Source organism: Fragaria vesca, linkage group LG4, assembly GCF_000184155.1.
Source record: "Fragaria vesca subsp. vesca linkage group LG4, FraVesHawaii_1.0, whole genome shotgun sequence".
Lineage (NCBI taxonomy): Eukaryota > Viridiplantae > Streptophyta > Magnoliopsida > Rosales > Rosaceae > Fragaria > Fragaria vesca.
Genome location: NC_020494.1, coordinates 13,690,501 through 13,698,032, shown reverse-complemented (window position 1 = coordinate 13,698,032; position 7,532 = coordinate 13,690,501). Strand labels below are relative to the sequence as shown.

At 38.9% G+C, this 7,532-nt stretch overlaps 1 pseudogene across 1 annotated transcript in view; it reads left to right on the top strand.

Moving 5' to 3' along the window:
• The window catches only part of LOC101296952, a 28,766-nt pseudogene that overhangs the window by 8,109 nt on the left and 13,125 nt on the right, over nucleotides 1-7,532 (top strand). Inside the window, exons 4-8 of the transcript XR_184578.1 lie at nucleotides 2,408-2,940; nucleotides 3,365-3,702; nucleotides 4,464-5,121; nucleotides 7,003-7,107; nucleotides 7,237-7,378. The product of XR_184578.1 is annotated as an uncharacterized LOC101296952 (transcript). The remainder of the gene's footprint in view (nucleotides 1-2,407; nucleotides 2,941-3,364; nucleotides 3,703-4,463; nucleotides 5,122-7,002; nucleotides 7,108-7,236; nucleotides 7,379-7,532) is intronic.

The following is a 7,532-nucleotide window of genomic DNA, read 5'->3' as shown; positions in this document are numbered from 1 at the left end:
CATGTTTGACCGAATTCATTCCGTCCATTTGTTTTCCGAGTTTGAGGGCCTTAACGATTACCAAATTGGCTGAAATTTTACAGAGATGATCTACACAATATTATCTAGATATTAGACGGTGGAGATGAGGAAATTCGATTAAAAAGTGGTGCAAAAATGAAAATCCGCACCAAAACCATTGGTGCGGACGTCCGCAGCTGAGAAAAATCCTATATATATATACAGGGAAACAAAGCACAGATATACCTCAAAACCCATAATCGAAGGTAGGATGCCGTATTTGAAACTGCAGCAAGAACAAACTCTATGGAGTGTATCATCTGGTGCACAAACACCTCACTGAAATTAAACTCCCCATGATGTTGACTCACAGGATCAGTTTCCACGTCAAGATCTATTTCTGAGGTACCAACATCCCATATGCGCGACCTTGAAACTTCTGGAAAATAACAGGTAAACAAACTATTATTATCCTCCCAAGCTCAAAATGCTTCCCGTCAAATAGCTTATGTAGAAAAATACTAATACAACCTAAACTGAGTCCACAAAATAGTTTGGGATACTAACTACTAATATTATGTTTCTGTTTCAATATTTACAATGAAAACAAACATCTGATCAACGTTTCTGCAACTTTCATCCCTTAACAAGTTTTCAGTACCTCTGTATGAAGCTTATTGTAATAATGGATAGACAAATTCTATTTGCAGCTGTGATCCTTCCAAAAAAAAAACACATATTTGGGAAATCATAAATCATAAGCTGCTTATTCAAATGTTACCACACCTAAAGCACCATCAAAGAATACATATGTCATTGTTCATATAAGCTGTACAATTTATCCTATAACTTAAATTAATGGGATTAAGTTGATAAAAGTTGGCCTATATGAACCGATTAGATTTAATAAGTAATCGAAATTGTAGAGCTAAGTAATTTCTCAGTAATTATAATGAATGGGATCTATGCTCAACTGATACACCTAATTAATTCAGCTTTAGTAGTTTGTCTTCCCATGGTTTCCAGATTCAATTGAGATAACTTTTGCCTCTGTGTTGTGCATTAGTGCATTTATACCTATCATTGAACAATAGGTATGTACATATACATTGAACAATTATACTATAAAATTGTTCTTAGACCACAATAAGCATATAAAAAATGAACAGCCATCGGCCAAAAGCCACAATCCGCTCACCTAAATACCTGGCTGAAGAATAACCCAAATTTTTAAAGTTGGTGATGAAAGCAGAGTAAGCATAGAAGTGCCATCAAAGAGAAGAACTGAAGAAGTGTGTTGAAACTTGGAAGTGGCCTCCAACGGTGGGGGGAATTACCTCCTCGCTACAAAACCCAGAACCGAAAAACATTGTCAGCAACAAAAGAACACAAATTCAGATAAACCCAGAAGTTAAAACTAATGCAGTCCTATTTGAAATTCAGAGATAGCACCTGAAGTTACTTCAGCCTACCATTCTGGAATATCCACAAAGAATTTCACAAAATTCTGAAAATAGACAGAGAGACAATCAAACGAAAATCCAGAAGAATATCTCAAACTTTAGTATAATGAACAGAAATTGAATCCAAAACTCATCGCTAAGTCAATCAATCTCAATCTTTCTGAAACCCAAACCTAATCCATGATCCAAATATCTTGTTTTGGGAGGCAGAAGGGAATAAAACATATCTCTGCAATTAGTGGGAGTCTGCCTTTCTTTCCCTAAATGTGTCCACTGAAGACTTAATCTAAATGCGAATAGTATCATCTCACAAATTCAGTCTCAAACAATCGGAATAGCAATTATCAAATGCACAATACTAAAACACATAAAAAAAGTAAAAAGAAAACTCACATTACCCACCGGGGCACTCCCATTTCAGGCGGTAGCTAAGCCCTCATCATCCTCCAATTCCTCTTTCTTAACCTTAACCTCACCGGAAACCACATTCTCTCCTCTCATCCAAACCCCTAGCTCTCTTCGAATCTTCCAAATCATCCACACCCTCACTCCTCTCCCTCACTCTGGTTATGGATTTGAGTATTTGTCATCAAGTCAAGACGAGGTTTGACTTTGATTTCGAGCATTTAAGTGAGTCGGCATCTGTTTTGAACCAAAAACAGTTTTGGGCTGATTGGGATCAACGCACTGCTACAGTAAATGAACAGTGTTTTCCAACTCAGAATTAGTATATCGTAAATAAATATAAGAGAAACACTAAAAGATAATGAAAAACAAAAAAGTTCTAAAAGATAATAAAAAAGGAAAAAAGAAAAAGAAAAGCGCAAGTACAAATATGATGAGAACGTTTCCCTCTTCTCTCTTCCATTCTCTCTCTGTTTTCACCGCCATGCACTGATCAATGTCCGGCTACCCTCACAACTACTTCCGCCCCTCCGCCGGAGATTTCAACTGGGGCCAACCTCCTCCTCCTCACCTCCCCCACCCTCAATTTCTCCACCCCAATCAAAACCCCTCCACCACCTACCCCTCTCAACCTCCCACCTTCCCACCACCGCAACCGCAAAACCCTAATCTCTTCCTCCAAAACCTCAACACCTTTCTCAACACCTATGGCCACACCAATTTCTACCCCGCCCCAACCTCCAATTTCCCTCTCCCAAACCCTAACCCCGCCCCCCACTCCACTCCACCCTTCCGCCCTCCGAGCCTCCCCCCTAACCCTAACGAGACGCTGCCATCGCCGGAGCCTTCAAGTTCGGGTTTTCGGGCCGAGGACCCGAGGGAGGTGCTCCGGAAGATCGACCGTGCGGCGGAGATGATTCGCGACGAGGTTGTCGCCGCCGGGAGGTCCGTCTCGTCGTGGAAGGTGTTGCAGACTGCGCTTCTGAGGGCCAATGTTGACGCCGAGACTTGTTTGGGGGTTAGAATTGAGCAACTGCCGTCTCTCCACCGCCTCATGGTCACTGAAGGAAGGGTAAGCTAGTTATTAACCGCAGCATCAAGGTACTCTGTTTTAGTTAGGGTCTTAAGTTACTCTGGGTAAATTCTGGTGAATGGCAACAATCTGAAAACAACTGTTGTCAAGAACATGATTATATTGTTTATACTGGCATGAAAATGTGGGGGTCTTAGATGAAAAAGGGGATTACATTGAATCAAGTCAGTTTATTTACGACTGTGCACACATACATGAAGTTTTCTATTTGTAATCAACTAATTGCATGCTCTTAGCGGTCTGTTTCCACTTCATTGTTAAACAATTTGGAGCATATGCACCAGGAACATTCATTTTCATGTTAGATGAGTAATCAAATGAAGAGCGATATTTTTATTTGATACTAGTGTTTTATGTATTCAATCCTGCAAATTCTCACTCGTCCTTTTTTTTTGGTGCTTAGATAAATGCCTTTATCCATTGCTTTGTCAAGGTTCGGAAAATTATATCTTTGTATGATTTGGAAGTTGCGATATGCAAGAATGAGGATATTGAGCATTTTGAAGAGCTTGGATTGGGTCCTTTGTTGCGACACCCACTAGTTTTGCATTATTTCTCCGTGGATTCTGAAACAACTGAAGTCTTTAAGATCTCTACTGAGGATATAGTACGTTTACTCAGTATGTACCTAAAGAAGCCGAAAATTAAGGAACATTCTGTAGAGGGGTTCTTGGATTTTATTGCTAAGAAGCGATCTGTTACAGGCAAGGAAAAGCTAGGAATTCGAATTTTTAGTTTGGGGTAAGCCACATATCTTTCTTCTTATACATTTCATTATCTATTTATTCTTTTTATGCATAGGCATTGCCTCTTCTGATCTGAATTTTTTGAGGGGAAAGATATTTTGCCCCTTGTTTCTAAATAAAACACGGGACCTTCAGACAACCATATTTTATCGCATATTTCAACGAAGAAATAAACGAACTTTTTTTTTTACATCTTATATCTATATATATATTTTTTTTTGAAAAGAAGACTTAAATTTTACCAGAAACCGGTACTTCAGTAATGTGTGGTTTTACACTGCAATTTAAACTCCCTAATGTGAATGCATCTTTACAAGTTATAACTTCCCTGCCTTTTCCCTGGATCTTCTTAATCTGTTCCCTTATAACAAAGTATTGTTAAAAAAGATTGTTCTACCATTACCAGCCAATTTACAAATGCTGTACTATTGTTTATTGGTCTTTTTTTTTTTTTTGGTTATAAATGAGGCCAAAGGCTTTGTTGTGGACCTGTATGGAGTAGGAATAGTAAGTTTAAATATCCCCTCACTAGTGAAGATTTGTTTTGAGTTCACTGCTTCTGTGTGCATGCGTTGTGTCTTATGAGTATATGACAGCAGATGACGGTAAATTGAAGTTCATTTATAACAAAATCTCAATAATAAATTATTATTATTTATTTATTTTTTTATAGAGACAGTATGATGAGATTATCTGGTTGTCACTTTTTGGTCATGGTTTATTACACTCTTGATTGAAATGAACTTTATGACACAGGGTGCATTATTCTGCTATGCGTGAAGCCAATGCTTCAGAACATGCAGCTGTATGTAAATCCTTACAGGAATTGAAACCAAAGAAAACCAAAAGATCTAGGATGAGGTTACCATTATTCTCCTTGCTGAAAAAGCGGCTAGATAAAGAATTTCATGCCATCTCACAGCAATCTGAATTCTGTTCTGTTGTACAAAAGAATAGAGAGGAAGACACACCTGTTTCTTCAAGATCAGAGGATGAAGGTATTAATGATTGTTTACGTGATGACAAAGGTAATGACCATGGTACTGGCGGTCATATTGACTCATTCAAATCCCTGGAAAGTTCTGACAGAGTGCGTAAGTGTGGTTACTTGTCCAAAGTGGAAGAGAGGTCTTGGCTCTTGTCAAACAACCCTTCTCCAAGCCTAAAGCTTAATGAGAGTAACGAGTCAGTCAAAAAGAAAAGAAAATACAAAAGCCTAAGCTGCCCCATCTCTGTTCCCGCAAAGTTGTGCAAGAGAGAGAAGGTAGAGCAAGATGCTCTTCCTACAGAGAGTGACAGTGAAACTACGGTGGTCAGCGACATGCTTAAACTTGATCTTGCAATTGCCAATAATCCTTTGAAGATGTTCATTAAAACATGGAAGGAGGCATGTAGGGAGCAGCCTGTTGCTGAGGTATGTACGTGCTGTTAGTTTATGAACAACTGATTATCAAGGGTGGATTTTTACACTGATTGAAAGCACTTGCTCCCTCCATTTCTAACTATTTGTCTGATGAATTTACATGTTTTTGCTTTTAGGAGTTGTGTAGAATAAAGATGGATCAAAGATACGATTGAGTTCTATGAAATTTTCTCAGTTTGAAAATATTCCAAGGAATACAGTGCTAAAGATTTTTTTGTATAAAATTGACTTCTATTTATTATGATTGATATTCGTAGTGAAATATAATGGGGACGGTTATATTCTAAATCTTTGGGGCCGAAGATTTCTTGCTGTCTTTGAAGATTACATGGGAAACAGAGAAACTCCCCTTCAAGTACAACGACCATAGACTACAGTCTCTCTTCCCTCCTGTTAGATTGGAAGGCTGCTGTAGTCTATGGTCTTTTTCTTGAAGGGGAGCTCTGTGTTTCTTAGTTGGGTTGCTGATGCAGGGAGGGGCAATAGATGGTGAGAGAGTGAATAAGGTGGGCTGGGGAGTGTTGAGAGAACAAGGAGACAGAATAGATTTTAAAGAAAGAGAGGGTTTAGAAAGGAAATAGAATGAGGAAGGTTAGGGGAGAGGAAACAAGACCAAGCCTTTAATAAGATTAAATCTTAATTCTTTCCAATCTGATCTTCGGATTACATTAGAAAGCCATATTTATACGCTTCAAATAAAACCCTTGGGGCTAGTTTGGTATGGCACCAGAGTGATGGCCATATAAGGAAGAAAGGCATTCTGGAAAAGATGTCCCAAATTTCCTTTTCCAATGGTTGTTCTGACCAGGAAGAAGATGGTCAAGAGTTGTTCCACCACTGGGGACATGTTGATGAGTTGTTCGATCAGGGGGAGCTGCATGCTCCAACCAAGTAATTCTGCATCAAGTCAGCTTGGGCGGACTCCTGGGAGTCGCGCCGGTGTTCCTCCCTCATGGTCTTGAGGGGGAGATTGTTGGGTTTCCGGCCCATGTGTTTTTCCTAAGATGTTTCGTCTTAGAGTATGGTGTTCCAATAGGGAAAGTATGTCCTTATTGATGATGGTGTACCTGTAATCTTGTTGATTACAGAGAGTGAAGAAGGCATTATTGCCTACCACTAATAGGATTGGATTTCCTATTTGGTGAAGAGATCTGATATCCTTATGGGTATATAAGGAGGGGGTCAGCTCTAGGTTTTGTATCGTAGAGACAAAGACCAAAGTGTGTTCCATTCTCGGTTAGAGGGTGAGAGAGGGCAGAGAGGAGAGAGATAGGAAGAGAAAAGAGAGAGTCCTTGTTTTCTTATTCTTTCTGGTGAACCCATTATTAATATAGTGGAAGTGTTTTCTGCCGGTGGATGTAGGCAAAAGTTTTGCTGAACCACCTTAAATCTGTGTTCTTTGTGTTCTTATCTCTATGGTTGTTTCTCTTGGTTTGCTGTGCCTGTTTGGGTTCCTTGACATACATAATTGGCCGATATCACAACATTGGGTGCCTGCATTTTCCCTTGATCTTGCTTAAATAGTTAAATCCATTAAGTTTTACTAGTGTCAAATTTATTGGTGATCATTAGTGGTGTTGGATCATGTGATTGAATGATATTATAGTCAGATCATGTTGTTGCTACCTTTTCCTTTATTAGTTTACCTATTTATTTTTGTTTAATAACTGTTGGTTCTCCATTCTGATATCTTGTAGCAATATTTTGAGAACTGGAGGTGGTGTTGGTATGTTTCATTAGTTTGTTACCTATAGTTTCTTTGGCTTGCTGAAGTGCCTGAATTTATCGTTTAGACTTTTTACTGATTAATGCTGTTTCAACTTCTGCAGTTATGTATTCTGAATTTGTCAGCTTGTCTTCTGCTGTTTGTAGGTACTTTGGACCATGCTTCGCTCTTATCATACAAAGTATAAGAGGACAGCGAAACTCATGAAAATGTTTTCTACATACCCTTTGCTTGGATTGCTCAATGTTGCCGTAAGTCATCGTCGATATTGTGCATATCTATGATATAGCTTCCTTTTATTTTTCTGATATTGTATTAGGTTTTAATTTATGACCTTGGTTGTTTGAGTCATCATGTTTGTGACTCTACTTGTTCTGCAGGTCTTATCTATCAAATGTGGAATGTGGGATAGTATGTATGATATGTCCGAAACCATGGGTACACATGAGTTACCTAACACTGTAAGAAGTATAAAGAATGCATCACCAGTCAACACTGAACATGCTACCGAACATGGACAGAGTGAGTACCGTTGCTCTTTTGAACTCACATGTCATGAACATTCAAGCTGTTGCATTGTGCAATATTGACAGTATTACACACACAGATATATATGTAGTCAATTGGGATCAGAGGCAGACGTCCGCACACCCTTAAAGTGCGGACGTGCCTCCGT